This window comes from Marmota flaviventris, chromosome 18 (genome assembly GCF_047511675.1).
Source record: "Marmota flaviventris isolate mMarFla1 chromosome 18, mMarFla1.hap1, whole genome shotgun sequence".
NCBI classification, from domain to species: domain Eukaryota; kingdom Metazoa; phylum Chordata; class Mammalia; order Rodentia; family Sciuridae; genus Marmota; species Marmota flaviventris.
In genome coordinates, this window is record NC_092515.1 from 9,285,937 (window position 1) to 9,301,050 (window position 15,114).

The 15,114-nt window shown below is 48.7% G+C and overlaps 1 long non-coding RNA gene across 1 annotated transcript; it reads left to right on the plus strand.

The window, feature by feature from the left end:
* Positions 1-1,313: 1,313 nt before the first annotated feature.
* Positions 1,314-14,882, plus strand: LOC139702724 (uncharacterized). The gene is made up of 3 exons (XR_011705303.1): positions 1,314-1,353; positions 9,652-9,689; positions 14,588-14,882. It is a non-coding gene; the product is annotated as an uncharacterized lncRNA (long non-coding RNA).
* Positions 14,883-15,114: the final 232 nt, after the last annotated feature.

Genomic DNA, 15,114 nt, shown 5'->3' on the forward strand with positions numbered 1-15,114 from the left:
GTGAGGACGCTTGAGTTACCCCCCACCAAGGTGACAGGTGCTTTTAAAACAGGTGCATCAAGGATTGAACCCAGGGGTGTTCAACCACTGAGCCCCATCCCCAGCCCTTTTAAAAAATATTTTATTTAGAGACAGGGTCTTGCTGAGTTGTTTAGGGCCTTGCTAAGTTGCTGAGGCTGGCCTGGAACTCACGATCCTCCTGCCTCAGCCTCGGGAGCCTCTGGGATTATAGGTGTGTGGCACTGCACCTGGGTGACATACTTCCTCTTTATCATCAACCTCTTGGGTCTTTTGGATTTTGCACCCTGACCCTATCTTACCCATTCCATAGCCATTTTCGATAATAAAATACATTATTTAAAAAAATTAGCCCAGCCCCCAGGATGGAATGAGTGGGGGATTCTGTGTTCGGATGATGGTGGGTCAACACCTGAGCCTCGTGGGTCTCATCCCAGAGCCAGGTCTCCCCCTCCCCCACCCTGCACACTCCTGCTTCGGGCTCCTCTCAGCCTTCCCCACGGAGGCCCAGCCCATGGCCAGCTCTCCAGGCCTCTGATCTGGCCACTTCAGAGCCTTCCCCTCGGGCCTGCAGCCCATCAAAGGTGGCTGGAGCGTGCGCCCTCCCCAGATGGGCCTTTGAGGATGGGATGAAAGAGGCTGGACCGAAGCCCATGTGCGCGTCTGGGTGGGGCGCTCCAGAATCCTTGGAGGCCAAGACGTAGAGAAAGGGAGGCTTCCAGGGCCTCCCAGCAGCGTCAGGATGGCCTGAGCATTTACTGATCACCTACTGTATGCCCAGACCCAAGCCAGGTGGGGCTAGGGACACAGTGGTCAGTGTCTGGCTTGGCCCTCACTAGGCTCATGGGAGTGCCCAGAGAGTTGACAACCTGAGAGGATTGGAACGGGGGACCCAATGGATTCCACTGAGAAGAGCTTCCCGGAAGACGGGATGTAAGTTCCTCCAAGAGTTGATAACAACCCCCCAAATAATGCCAGAGATCCGCCTCTCGGGCCAGTCAGTCCCCTTATCCCCCTCTCAGCCCCTCAGGCGGGTCCTGCCTCAGCCACGTCCCTGGGGTTCCTGATGCCTGCTCAGGAGGGAGGCCTGTTCTCCAGCAGGGAAGGCTGCAACGATTCCCCTGTGGCCAGTTTCTTTCCTGCGTCACCCCAGGCCGCGGCCTCTCCTCACCCTCTGCTCCCAGCCCTGGCAGAGGGCCTGACAGAGCTGATGTCTGGCAAATATTTGTCCCGAGAAGGAAGGAAGCCAAGATCTCCTCTAAGTGACGGGGTGGGGGAGGGAGTTCCAGGCGGGGTGGGAGGACAGCCCTGGCCAAGGTGTGGAGCCCCGGGCAGGTGAGGCAGGGGTCCTGGGGGAGGCTGGGGCTGGCGGGGAGGCGGGAGGAGGAGCAGAGGGGAGGGAGGGCGGGAGGTGAGGAGGAGGAGGAGGTGAAATAGGGGAGAAGGCCAGTAGAGAGGACAGAGAGAAGAGAGGGGACCGAGGCCGGGAAGGGAGTGGTTACTGGGGCCCTTTTTGCGTGGCCAGAGGGGTGGGTGTTTTTCTGGGAGACCCTGGAAGCCGCTAGGAGAGGCCGCGTCGAGGGTCAGGCCGGCCTCCCAGAGCCTTCCAAGGGATTTGTACAGAACATTCCACGCAGGGCCCTCTGGGACAGGCCTGGAAGCTTGGCAGCCCGACGCTCTGTCTCTGTCCCTGCTGCCTGCTAGGCCACTGTCCCAGCCTTGGCCTCCTGGAGGGACGCCTGGGCTCACTCTCCCTCAGCCCTGCTCCCCGCGACAGCCCAGCGGGTACTTATTATAAACACTTGAAAAAATGTTAATAGGTGACAGAAGGCACATGGTGGACTCCTGAGGCCCAGGAGGGGACGTGGAAAGCCTGCCTCCTCCCCTCTCCCCTCCTGCCTCCCCTCAGGGCTGCTGTGGGAGGCCCTGGACCTTGGGACCTCCCTTGGGCCTCTTTCATCCTGTCCTCAAAGGCCCATCTGGGGGGTCGCCCGGCTCCAGCCACCTCTGATGGGCTGCAGGCCCGAGGTGAAGGCTCTGAAGTGGCCAGATCAGAGGCCGGCAGAGCTGGCCAGGGGCTGGGTCCCCGTGGGGGAGGCTGAGAGGAGCCTCGGGTTCCCAGCACCAGGAAGCAGCAAGGCCAAGCTTCTGGTCTCCTCTGAGAGGCACACGCAGAGGGACGGTGTGGTCTTCCACAGGCTCTGCCTACTTGATTATTAGACTTAAGGGTTTATTTGTTTGTTTGTTTATGTATTCATGTATTTTTGGCTCCGGGGATTCATCCCAGGGCCTTGTGCACACTCGGCACGCACTCTGCCACTCAGCTACACTCTCAACCTGTTTTAAAAATTTTTGCAACAAGAGCTGGGGTTGTGGCTCAGCGGTAGAGCGCTCACCTGGCACGTGTGGGACCCTGGGTTCGATCCTCAGCACCATATAAAAATAAATAAGTGGAATAAAGGTGTTGTATCCAACTACAACTAAAATAAAAAAAAAATCTTTTTGCAACAGGACGCCAGGTGCAGTGGCACAGCTGTAATACCAGTGACTCAGTTGTACATTCTGTGTCGAAGGAACCACTGAGCTAGAGCCAGTGACTCGGGAGGCTGAGGCACGAGGACTGAAGTTCATAGCCAACCTGGGCAACTTAGTGAGACCCTATTTCAGAATAAGAAATAAAAAGGGCGGAGCGTGTAGCTTATTGGTAGAGTAGTCCTGGTAGAGTAGTAGGTTCTCTCCCTAGTGCTAAGAAGAAATATTTTTTTGAGATAGGGTCTTGGTAAGTTGTTGAGGCTGTCTTTGAACTTGTGATCCTCCTGCTCAGCCTCTGGAGTTGATAGGAGTACAGGGCACCACCGTGCCTGGCTCAACACCATGTTTCTAAGCACCTACTGTATGCCAGGCACTGTTCGAGGCAGGGGGATATGGTAAAAGCCAATACAGATGCAAATCTCCTGCTCTGAAGGAGGTGACATCTTAGTGAGGGAGGGAGACAGTAGATAAATAAAATGACAAGTACATCTGATTACTCAGTAGGTCAGGTGGCCCAAACAGTATCAGGTCACTGCTATGGATAGATGCACAAGAGCAGAAGTTGGAACGTAGGGAGACAGGTTCCATTTTCTGTTTTTTACAGGGTGGTCAGAGAAGGCCTTGATCAGAGGGGACTGTGGGAGGCCACCATGTCATGTGACCAGCATTTTTCTCTCCTGATTGGTTTGAGGCACTGTCGGTCACTTCCTGTGATCTGGCCACTTTCAAGTGCCTATAGGTGGTAGCCCCAATCTTGACAGTAGTAAAAATGTAGCAAATGTGTCTTCCTGCATAGGCACGCCTTCCTGCAGCCCCAGGGGTCAAGCTATGCTCACCTGTTCCTTTGTGATATTACCCCTTTGCCCTGTGTGGGATAGAATGTTCCATGGAAACGCCCTTTGTGTGTCCCCTTGTCTTTCTCTGCCCTTGGGTGTGGCCTCCCTAGATGCCAGTCAATCTGCTGACAGTGGACATCAGGAAGCTAGACTCAGACCCCTAAATCTGACCCCTTGCCTCATTTGAATGGCTTCTCTTCAATAAAAGGGGTCAGCACGTTCTCTCTCTCTCTCTCTCTCTCTCTCTCTCTCTCTCTCTCTCTCTGCAGACCCTTAAGGTCAGAGGAGCCATCACAGGACCCCAAAGAAAAAGGTATCTGTGTCTCTTGTGTGGTTATTTCCTGCAGCCCAGTTCCCTGGAGTGACCCTGAGTGTTTTAGTTGCGAGGAATGCAACAGATGACATTTGAGCAAAGTCCTGAAGAAGCAAGTCGTGGAGTTATGTGGTAAGGGTGGCAATAGCAGTGGGAGCAGCAAATGCAAAGGCCCTGAGGTAGGAGTGAGTCCGGTGTGTCCCAGGACTAGGAAGGAGGCCAAGGTGGCTGGAGGGGACTGAGTGAGGAGGACTATAAGAGGCAATAGAGCTTTTAGGCTACCGTCCAGAATTTGGATTTTGGGGCTGGGGATATTGTACAGTCCTAGAGTGCTTGTTTAGCCTATGCGAGGCCCTGGGTTCTTTTCCCAGCACCCCGTCCACAAAAATTGGCTTCTACTTTTTCATCTGGAGAGCCAGCTGTGTCTTAGTGTGTTCTGGGGCCGGTTCTCAAGAGAAGATTGCTCAACTTTGGGGAATTGTGCAAGCCAGTTGTTAAACACAGCTAGTATTAAAAACCAGATTGTCAATTGTTCAGCCAGGTACAGTGATGTTCCCAGCCAGCCTCACAGCTTAGCAAGACCGTGTCAAAATTAAAAAATAAATAAATAAAAGAAAGAATGGGGATGGCTCAGCAGTAAAGTGCCCTTGGGTTCAATCCCCAGTACCAGAAAAAAGTGGCAGGGAAGGGAAGGGATCATATATAGATACCAAACTTACAGGTAAAAAAAAAAAAAAAAAAAAAAAAAATATATATATATATATATATATATATATATATATATATATATATATATATATAAAATAAAAGGTAATAACTGGCCAAACTTTATTTCATTCTATGTCTTTTACTATATGCTCTTGAGGTTATTTATGTCTGTTGTATCTGCACGTGGAAATATCACATGGGGGTATTTGTTTTTCTTTTCTTTTTTTTCACATTATTTTATAAAAAATTTATTCTAATTTGTTATATATGACAGCAGAATGTATTACAGTTCATATTACACATATAGAGCACAATTTTCCATGTCTCTGGTTGTACACAAAGTAGAGTCACACCATTCGTGTCTTCATACATGTACCTAGAGTCATGATGTCCATCTCATTCCACTGTCTTTCCTACCCCCATGCCCCCTCCCTTCCCCTCCCACCCCTTTGCCCTATCTAGTGTTGGTCTAATCCTCCCATGCTCCCCCCTCAACCCCATCAGGAGTCAACATCCTTACATTAGAGAAAACATTTGGCATTTAGTTTTTTTGGGATTGGCTAACTTCACTTAGCATGATATTCTCCAGCTCCATCCATTTACCTGCAAATACCATTATTTTATTCTCTTGTATTGCTGAATAATATTCCATTGTGTATATATGACACACTTTTTTTTTACCCATTCATCCACTGAGGGTCATCTAGGTTGGTTCCACAGTTTATTGTGAATTGTGCTGCTATAAACATTGATGTGGCTGTCCCTGTAGTATGCGAGGAGTGGGATAGCTGGGTCAAATGATGGATCCATTCCCAGTTTTCCAAGGAATCTCCATACTGCTTTCCATATTGGCTGCACCAATTTGCAGTCCCACCAGCAATGTAAGAGTGTGCCTTTTTCCCCACATCCTCGCCAGCACTTGTTGTTGTTTGTATTCTTAATAGCTGCCATTCTGACCGGAGTAAGATGATATCTTAGAGTAGTTTTGGTACCGGGGATTGAACTCAGGGGCCCTCGACCACAGAGCCACATCCCCAGCCTGTTTTGTATTTTCTTTAGAGACGGGGTCTCACTGAGGTGCTTAGTGCCTCACTTTTACTGAGGCTGGCTTTGAACTTGCGCTGCTCCTGCCTCAGCCTCCCAAGCTGCTGGGATCGCAGGCAGGTGCCACTGCGCCCAGCACACGGTGGTATTTCTGAACTTCGCTTTTGATGGTGTCTCTTCAGTAACTTAAAAACCAGTCTCGGTGGGCTGGGGGTGTGGCTCAGCGGTACAGCACTTGCCTGGCATGTGTGAGGCTCTGGGTTCCATGCCCAACACCAATCAATCAATCAACCAATCAATCAATCAATGATGAATAGAAGTATTTCTGAATCCGACGTGGTGGGGGTGTTTACACTGCAGAAATTGGCCCTCGCTGGGCATCAGGGCTGCTTCCTCCCCAGGAGCTGGGGTTAAGCCTGCCCAGCATGCCAACGCTGGCCCATAGACCCCGCAGAGATTTCTGTAAAGCGCACAGCGCTCAACTTCAGGGATGGGCCACGCGGGTTTGGCGGGTTCCTCCCTGGTGCACTGTCTGTGGACAGACTTCAGCTGGTGCCAACAGGGCGCCAGGATGCCCGCGCTTCAGACTCCAGCTGGGGCATAAATCCCTCAAGGAGTTGCTGTGTCCAGGGGCGTGGGAGGTTCCAAAGTGAATGGCCGCTGCCCCGTGGCTTTTCGAGGAGGCTGTGCCCATTTCCACCCCCACCAGCAGAACGATGCCAACTTGGCCGCCTGAACCCTTTGATGGTTCTGGCTACTTCTAGGATGTAATCTTTGGATTTTCTTTCATAGGAAGGCCTTGTCCCTTCCTCTTGTAAGGTGGAAGGTTCTTTGGTGGCCGCACCATGACCCCTTATAAACTCCACATGGCAGTCACTTTAAGGATTTGCTCTCTACCCCCTAACAGGAACCTTGACCCACCACTCTTTTTTTTTTTTTTTTTGGTACCAGGGATTGAACCCAGAGCTGCTTAACCACTGAGCCACATTCCCTGCCTTTTTTATTTTTTATTTTGAGACAGGGTCTCACTAAGTTGCCTAGGGCCTCACTAAATTGCTGAGGCTGGCCTCGAACTTTCAATCCTCCTGCCTCAGCCTCCTGAGCCACCAGGGTTACTGTGCCTAACCCACCATCTTGTTTGCTTATACTTTTTCCCCTTGGGAACTTACCTCTTCTGGCCTGTCACCAGGTTAAACCCTCTTGTCTGTTCCCTGTATCCGTCTGTCTTGTTTCTATTCTACTGAAAACCCAACTGGAACTGTATTCGGCAAACTCTGGAGTTGACTGCTCACTTGAAAGAAAAGTCATCATCCCTTTGGCTTCAGGCATAGCTAGTTTCAGGAGCTGGAACGACACATCGCGACCTGTCTCGGACCGATGGCTCCATTGTCTTCCATATTGGCACCCTTTGGCAGCTCTGGGCCATGTTTATTCTACCACAATTTAAAAAAATGAGGAGGCTTAAGATGCTTAGAATCTAAAATAGCCAGGTGTGGTGGCATGTGCCTGTTACTCCAACTGCACAGGAGGCTGAGGCAGGAGGATCACTTGAGCCCAGGAACGTGAGGCCAGCCTGGGCAAGGGTGGGGGGACCTCAAGAAAAACAAAGAAAAGAGCAAAGGGCAGGCAGACCGTGTGCTGCTGAGCTACCCAGGCTGTGTGGCTCTTCTGTGGTTCTGAATGGCCTGTGTCCCTCCAGCTCTCCTACCCACCAGGCTTGGTGTTGGGAGCAGGCAGCCTTCTGCTTGCCCCTGGGCTCTTTCATTGTCTGCTGTGGGACTCGGGGACAGTTTGCTTGTCTGTACTGAGACAGATTGTGCCTGCCGGTTTCTAATGTGCCTTCAAATGTCCCACTCCTAGGCCTCTGGATCCTGAGGTGGAAATGTCCCCTTGCCTTCCCCTTCCCTCCCCAAAGTGCCACCTAGGGGGCGAGGAGGCAGAGAGGACTTTACCCAGGGCCCTCCGGCTCCCTACCCCCAGTTGAAGTGCAGATTCCAGCACCTCTCAAATTGAGGCCCAGGGCCTCGGGGAGGCCAGGATTTGGGGACTCTCCCCTGGAGTCTAGAGGGCCTCTCAAGGCCAGAGGCGGCTCCTTCAGGCCTCTCTAGCCCCAGGCAGTCTGCAGCTGCGAGGGCTCCCAGACGCAAAATGTCCTGTTTCTTGGGGCCAGTCACCTGTGGCGGGCAGGGACACCCACGTAGTCACTGGGAACGGGCTGTCTACTCAGAATGGGCTCCTAACACGGCCAGGTCCCCTCTGTCCCCTCGAACCTCTAGAGCAGAGCCATGACCTTTGAGAAACTTCAGGGTGGGCTCCTGGCCCCCCTTACTCCTCCCAGAGCCTCAAACCTCAGCCCCACCCCCCTACCCCTACCCCCCTACCCCTACCCCCCCAGAGCCAGGTCCTGTCTGGGCCTCTAGAGGGTGGCCTGGCTCACTTCTGACTGGGCTCCCAGAGAATAAAATCCCTCCCCCACCATCTCCTCTGGCCGGGTCAAGGCTAGGTCAAGGCCTATATTTGTTCTTCTACTTCCTTCCGTGCACCCAGACAGATATTGCCTTCCTTCTGCAGTAGACCAGAGGGGACCTGAGGCTCAGAATGGATCCCTCCCCCAGGGTCAGCTGAGAAGTGGACGCACCCCCCCCCCCATTTCACCACTGTCTTATCCCGCCTCCTGGGAAGCATCGAATGTCTTTCTATCCAGGTCACCTGAGCCCCAAGACCCTGTGGGGTCCTAGGCCAGGGTGCGGAGGGGTGGCAGGGGCAGTTACCCTGGGAGACTTCCCCCAGCCTTGGCTGGATCTGGGGGAGCTGAGGAGGGCAGCACCCAACACCCCAGCTCTGGGCCCAGAAACCCGAGTGTCCACAGGTACCGCCAACCACTGGGACCTGACCGAGAAGGAGCCAGCTCTTAAATAAATGATCAGAAGGTGGGAGGCAGGCCTTCTCCAGTTCCCAGGCTGCAGCTCCCAGCAGGGCCCGGGCAGGAAGCGCCTCTGCCTCTAAGCTCAGCTGCGCCCAAGGGTCTCCCACAGCCTCCTTCCTTCCTGCTTGAGTCACCCACATTCCCCGAACCCCTGCTGCTTGCCTGGCCCAAACGGGGCATGGTGGGGGCACAGCAGAGGCAGAGACAGCCCCTACGCCTGGTCCAATGGAGGGGGCAGACCTGTCCCCAGACAGTGACCGCCCAGGGTGAACAGGGCTGAGACGGAGGGCCCTGGGCCCTAGGAGGCCTTGAAGGTCAGCCTTGGGGTTCACAGGACTCACAGTGTCCCTGAGACCCTGATGAAAATCTAAAGAGGTTGGTCAAACGAAGGGGAAGATATATATAAACACCCCCTCTCACACACATACACATTTAAATGCTTGGTTGAGATTCACTAATTTATTTTATAAATTAATATGAACTAGGTTGACACCTGAGGTTTAAAAATGTCATAGGACAAAAATTACAAAAAGTAACGTATTTTTGGCCGGGCACAGTGGCGCACATCTGTAATCCCAGCAGTTTGGGAGGCTGAGGCAGGAGGATCAAAGCCAGACTCAGTAATTTAGTGAGGCCTTAAACAACTCAGTGAGACCCTGTCTGTAAATAAAATACAAAATAGGGCTGAGGATGTGGCTCAGATCAAGTGCCCCTGAGTTCAATCCCTGGTAGCCAAAACAAAAAAGAAAAAAAAAAAATTAAGGATTATTTTTCATGTGCATGGTACTGAGGATTAAACCCAGGGTAGCTGTACTACTGAGCTAATCCCCAGCCTCTTTTTTATTTTTATTTTTTTAAAATTTGAGACAGACTCATTCTAAGTTGCTGAGGTTGGCCTCAAACTTGCAATCCTCCTGACTCAGGCTGGGATTGCATGCTGCACCACTGCATCTGGCTTGGGCTCTACTTTTAGGCAAAACTATAAACAGTGAACATCCCAGAAGTGAGTGGGGTGACGTCATCCTGGAGAGTTCAATGCTCCTAATCCTGGAGCATGAGGCAGACCGCAGCGCTCTGGTTCCCTTCAGGATCCCTGTTGATGTCATCCATTCACATAGTTTGGAATATTTCCACAGCATAAGTCTCTAACAATATTTTCCCTTCGTTTTCTTTAGTCTGAAAAAATATGTTGGGTAAACTAGCGATGTATGTAGGCATTACTCACCTAGACTTGCCATACTCTAAGAGTCAAAGGCTTTTCTTTCTTTTTTTAGCTTTCTGGCTTGGAGGAAAACAGGACTGGAGAGTAAAGGTGAGGTTTAAAGTTATGTTTTGTTTTGTTTTTTCCTTTCCTTATTACTCTCCTTTGTACTTACCCTTATTTCTTCTATCCTACCTCAATTTCTCAGAAGGTCAGAAAACAACTTCATTTCAATCTGGTGACGGAGAACTTCAGCACAGTGACTGCATTTTGATCTTTAGTCAGGTCTGTGAGGGACGTGCACAGGAGCCTCATCGCAAGCAGTAGCCGCCTATCATTTTTATTTAACAAAAATATAGATATATAGTAGCACGCTCGCCTGGCATGCGTGCGGCCTGGGTTCCATCCTCAGCACCACATACAAACAAAGATGTTGTGTCCGCCGAAAACTAAAAAATAAATATCAAAAATTCTCTCTCTCTCTCTCTCACCTCTCTTTAAAAAAAAAAAAATATATATATATATATATATATATATATATATATAGCTATAGCTATAGCTATATAGACCATACTAATGCCTAGGGTAGAAAGACCAAGATGGTGGCTGGGGCTGGGGCTCAGTGGTAGAGCACTTGCCTGGCATGTGTGAGGCACTGGGTTTGATACTCAGCACCACATAAAAGTAAATAAATTAAAGGTCTATCAACAACTAAAATAAAATATTTAAAAAAAAATATTGTGGGTGAACACAATACCTTTATTTTATTTTTATGTGGGGCTGAGGATTGAACCCAGCGCCCCACACGTGCTAGATGAGTGCTCTACCACTGAGCCACAACCTCAGCCCTAAAATAAAATTTAAAAAACCAGATAAATAAAAAAATAAAGGTTAAATTCTTAAGAAAACAAACAAAACAACAAACAAACAAAAAACCAAGCATTGGTTCAGGGCACTTAAAATGGAGTCAGGAGGCCATTGATAACAAGTCTCAGCCTCATCCAAAGCTGGACCTTTGCAGTGGGTTGCAGACATGCCCCCCCACCCCCCACCCCCATGTGAATTGACTTTTGAAACATTGTTAATCTCTGTCAACCTTCTGTATTAGAAACCACCCCAAACTGCCCATAGACTGAGATTACACCCAATCCCTTTCTTACAATTTAACTTTTGTCAGCACCAACCATAATTTCTGACTAACAAATAATGTCATTCCCAACCCTCTTGTAGTTTAAAGCTACAAAGCTATAAATGTAGCTGCCATTTTGTAGAAGCTTGGAATACATTTTCAAGACTGCTTGAGTCTGTGTTTTCTCAGATTGCAAATCCCAACTAGCCCCAAACCAATGCAGTTCCTTTTGTTCTTTTTTTTTTTTTTAATTTTATTGTGTGTTTTTAACATTGTAGGAAATTAGAGGGTTTTTTTTTTTTTTAAAGAGAGAGAGAGAGAGAGAGAGAGAATTTTTTAATATTTATTTTTTAGTTCTCGGCAGACACATCTTTGTATTGGTGCTGAGGACCGAACCCGGGCCGCAAGCATGCCAGCAGGAGCACGCTACCGCTTGAGCCACAACCCCAGCCCTCCTTTTGTTCTTGACTAAGTTTATTTCTTTCTTGTTCAACACTGAGAAATCCTGGAGTCCAGTTGGAGGAGTGGAATTCTAGAATCAGCATATAATATTGAACCCAGGGGCACTTAATCACGAAGCCACATCCCCAGCGCTCTTTGTTTTTTATTTTGAGACAGGGACCAATGTTAGATAGTAGCAAGCAATGAGCAGTGAAATACAGGCAAGGTCACAGCTGTTTTTTTTTTTTTTTTGGTTTTGTTTTTGTTTTGGCTCTCAACCACTGAGCCACATCCTCAGCCCTATTTTATATTTTATTTAGAGACAGGGTCTCACTGAGTTGCTAAGTGCCTTGCCATGGCTGAAGCTGGCTTTGAACTTATGATCCTCCGGCCTCAGCCTCCCGAGCCTCCGGGATTACAGGCGTGTGCCACCGTGCCCAGCTCACAGGCATTCTTTAAATTACTTTAGGGTCTTCTTTGAACTTCTTCCAAAGTAAACAAGAAAGCAAAACATGGTAGTTTGTATAAAAGAAAAAGAAGCAAAAGGAGCTAATGGGGAAATATGTCAAGAGAAGAAGATTCATGGGACTGACTCGGACGTGGGGCTAGGAATCATGGCTAAAGGTGTCTCCATTTGTCTGGGGAGGAAGAGTCCTTTGGTAGCACAGGTGCACTAAGGTAACTTCTGACCAGCTTCTGACCCCAGTGCCCACGTTAACATGGGATTGACCTGTAGATGAAGCCCCCTAAGTAGGATGGCCACCATGACTGTTCCAGAGAGGACCAACGATGGTCAAAAACTCCACCATCCATGAAGGAGGGGTTGAACACCGATTGGTGAAGAGGGCAGAGGTGGTCCCCAGCCCTTCTGGCAAACACCAGACTGTAATAAAAGTGGGGACAGCAGGGTCTCCTTTGTCATTCTCTGCTCGGAGACGGCCCACCCACTCCCTTGAGAGTCCTTTTTGCTTAAGCAAAGTTCTCTTGCATGATTTTGGTGTCTGACTCTAAATCTTCTTCCGTTGGAATACAAGAACCAAGGTTTGGAGTTTCAGCTCCCTGCTTTCCTGTAACACCACTAAGTTGCTTAGGGCCTTATTAGGTTGCCAAGGCTGGCCTTGAACTCACAATCCTCCTATCTCGACCTCCCAAGCCACCGGGATTACGGGCATGCACCACTGTGCCAGCTAGGCTCTAATATTCTTTAGGGTTGTTCGGCAATATTCCCATTCTTCTTTCCTGAACATACAGTAGGATTTCATGTCTCTTCTCTGAATTAGGCTTGACAGGATAACTTGCTTTGGCCAGTGACATGTCAGAGAAATAACATGTTACTCCAGGTAGAAACTTTTAAGAGCTAGTGTGTAGGACTGGGGATGTGGTTCAAGCTCGCCTGGCATGCTCGGGGCGCTGGGTTTGATCCTCAGCACCACATACAAATAAAATAAAGATGTTGTGTCCACCAAAAACTGAAAAATAAATATTAAAAAAAAAGAGCTAGTGTGTAGTATTGCATGTCACATTGCCAGATTTCCGATGGAGGCTGTTCTGTCACCCCAGTAGATCAATCACAGATGGACATGTTTCTCACGAGTGAGAAATAAACCTTGGTCATAATAAGCCAGTGGGAGGTTGGAACTGTTTGTTACTCCTGCAGAGCCTAGCTCATCCTAACTGAAACATGTAGTCAAGAGAAACTCAAATAGAATCAATACACACCAACAGGCTAATGAGCATGATTTATCCTATTAAGTCAAACAGGACCAGTTTTCTCATCAGAATGTAAACATATTTATCTTCAGTCAAGCAAAAATGAAGTTGTGAGAATTCTTGAGTTTGAGAATAATGTTGTTAGAAAAATATGTACCTTTAAACACTAGATTCACATTCAGAGAAGTGAGGCACCTGTGAGAAGAACTGAGAAACCCTGAGTTTTTCCATGATGACAAACTCATATTTCCTTTCCAGCTCCACAGGGGAATCAAATTGGGGGAAATGTTCATCCTTTAGATTTTTTTTTTTGTGTGTGTGTGGTGCTGGGGATCAAACCCAGGACCTTATGCGTGTTAAGCGCGTGCTCTACCTCTGAGCTCTACCTCTGAGCTCCACCGCCAGACTCCCTCACTGTTTAAATCCTCTTTCTTCCCCCTCTCCCTTCCTTCCTTCCTTTTTCCCCAGTTGAATTCCTAAAAGTTAAATATGCATGAAAATGGATCTCCTTTGATCCCACAACCTCTTCTCACTGCTTCTCTGCTTCTCTTTATAGCTAATCTCAAAGTCACTGTCTTTTTGTGTGTGTGTGTATCAGGGATTCAACCCAGGGGTGCTTAACCACTGAGCTACATCCCCAGCCTCCTCCGCCCCCCGCTTTTTTATATTTTATTTAGAGACAGGGTCTCACAGAGTTGCTGAGGCTGGCTTTGAACTCGCGATCCTCCTGCTTCAGCCTCCCGAGCTGCTGGGATCACAGGCGTGTGCCACCATGCCTGGCTATCAAAGGAAGGGCCCCACAGGTCTCCAGGGACCCCTGTGGCTACCTTCATGGTGGATGCTCAAGTCTCTTCCTGGTTTCTCTCCAGTATCATTTGACATGTTTGATTTCCCCTCCTCCTGATAACACAGGAATGAAGGGCTAGCAGGAAATGTACAGTTTATGCAACTAACTCACTCTTACTACACCACTGGAAGCTAAATTTTGATCCGTGTTGTTAGGGGAATGAATCTTATTTAACTAATTGTGACAACAGAAATTCGTGCATTTCAGGATCCTGCAAAATAAGGGCTGCCTGTCTTCCAAAGCTATGGAAATAAAGCTGCAGAAATAAATCCCAGAATCAATCTCCTGAGGACCAAAATCAGAGGAGACACAAGTCCCTTATATAAAGTGTCCTAGTATTTGCATAGAATCCACTTATATCCTCTCCTATATTTTAATTTATCTCTAAATGACTAATAACACAATGTAGCTGGGTACAGTGGCACACAGCTGTAATCCCAGTGGCTTGGGAGGCTAAGACAGGAGAATCGTGAGTTCAAAGCCAGCCTCAGCAAATTTGAGGTGCTAAGCAACTCAGAGAGACCCTATCTCTAAATAAAATCCAATAGGTCTGGGAATGTGGCTCAGTGGTGGAGTACCTCTGAGTTTAATCCCCAGTACAAAAAGCAAAAAACAATCTATAATGTAAATGCTATGTAAATAATTGTCATATTGGGTAGAATGACAAGGTAAAAAAGCCTGTACATGTTTAGTACAGATGTAATTTTCCCCCCTAAATATTTAAATGATGTGGAACCTGTGAACATGGGGGGCCGCCAGACCTTGCGGCACTTTGCTTCCAGAACATTCCACCTGTCCCTTGAGTTCCTCCGCCTGCCCTCCTCAGTCTCCATTGCTTCTCCCCTTTAGTCTTACAGATTTGCACACACTTTCTCCACCCAGGGCTCCTGTGCTTGACTGAATGATGGTGCCCAAAGACATCAGGTGCCTAGAGTCTGTTCACAGAACAACAGAGCAGGTGTGACTTCTGTGTCACAGGTGTGATTCAGGTAAGGTTTGTGAGATGGGAAGATCATCCTGGATTATCCATGTGGCCCGAAGGAGGTAAGGGAACGTCTGAGCAAGCTGGCAGACGCTGAACTGAGCGTGTTGAAGATGGAGACTGTGGCCAAGGAATGCAGGGGATCTTTGGAAACTGAAGAAACCAGTGAAACACGGAAGAAACAGACCCAGATTTTCTCAGGTGGGCATGGCCCTGTGGGTACCTTGGCTGTGGTCCAGTGAAACCACTGGGACTTTTTTTTTTCTTCTTCTTCTTCTTTTTCTTTTTTGTAGTACTGGGGATTGAAGGCAGGGCCTGGTATTTGCTCAGCAAGCATACATTGAGCTCCATCCCCAGCCCTTTTTATTTTGAGAGAGAGTCTTGTTAAATTGCCAAGGCTGACCTCAAACTTGTGATCCTGTCTCAG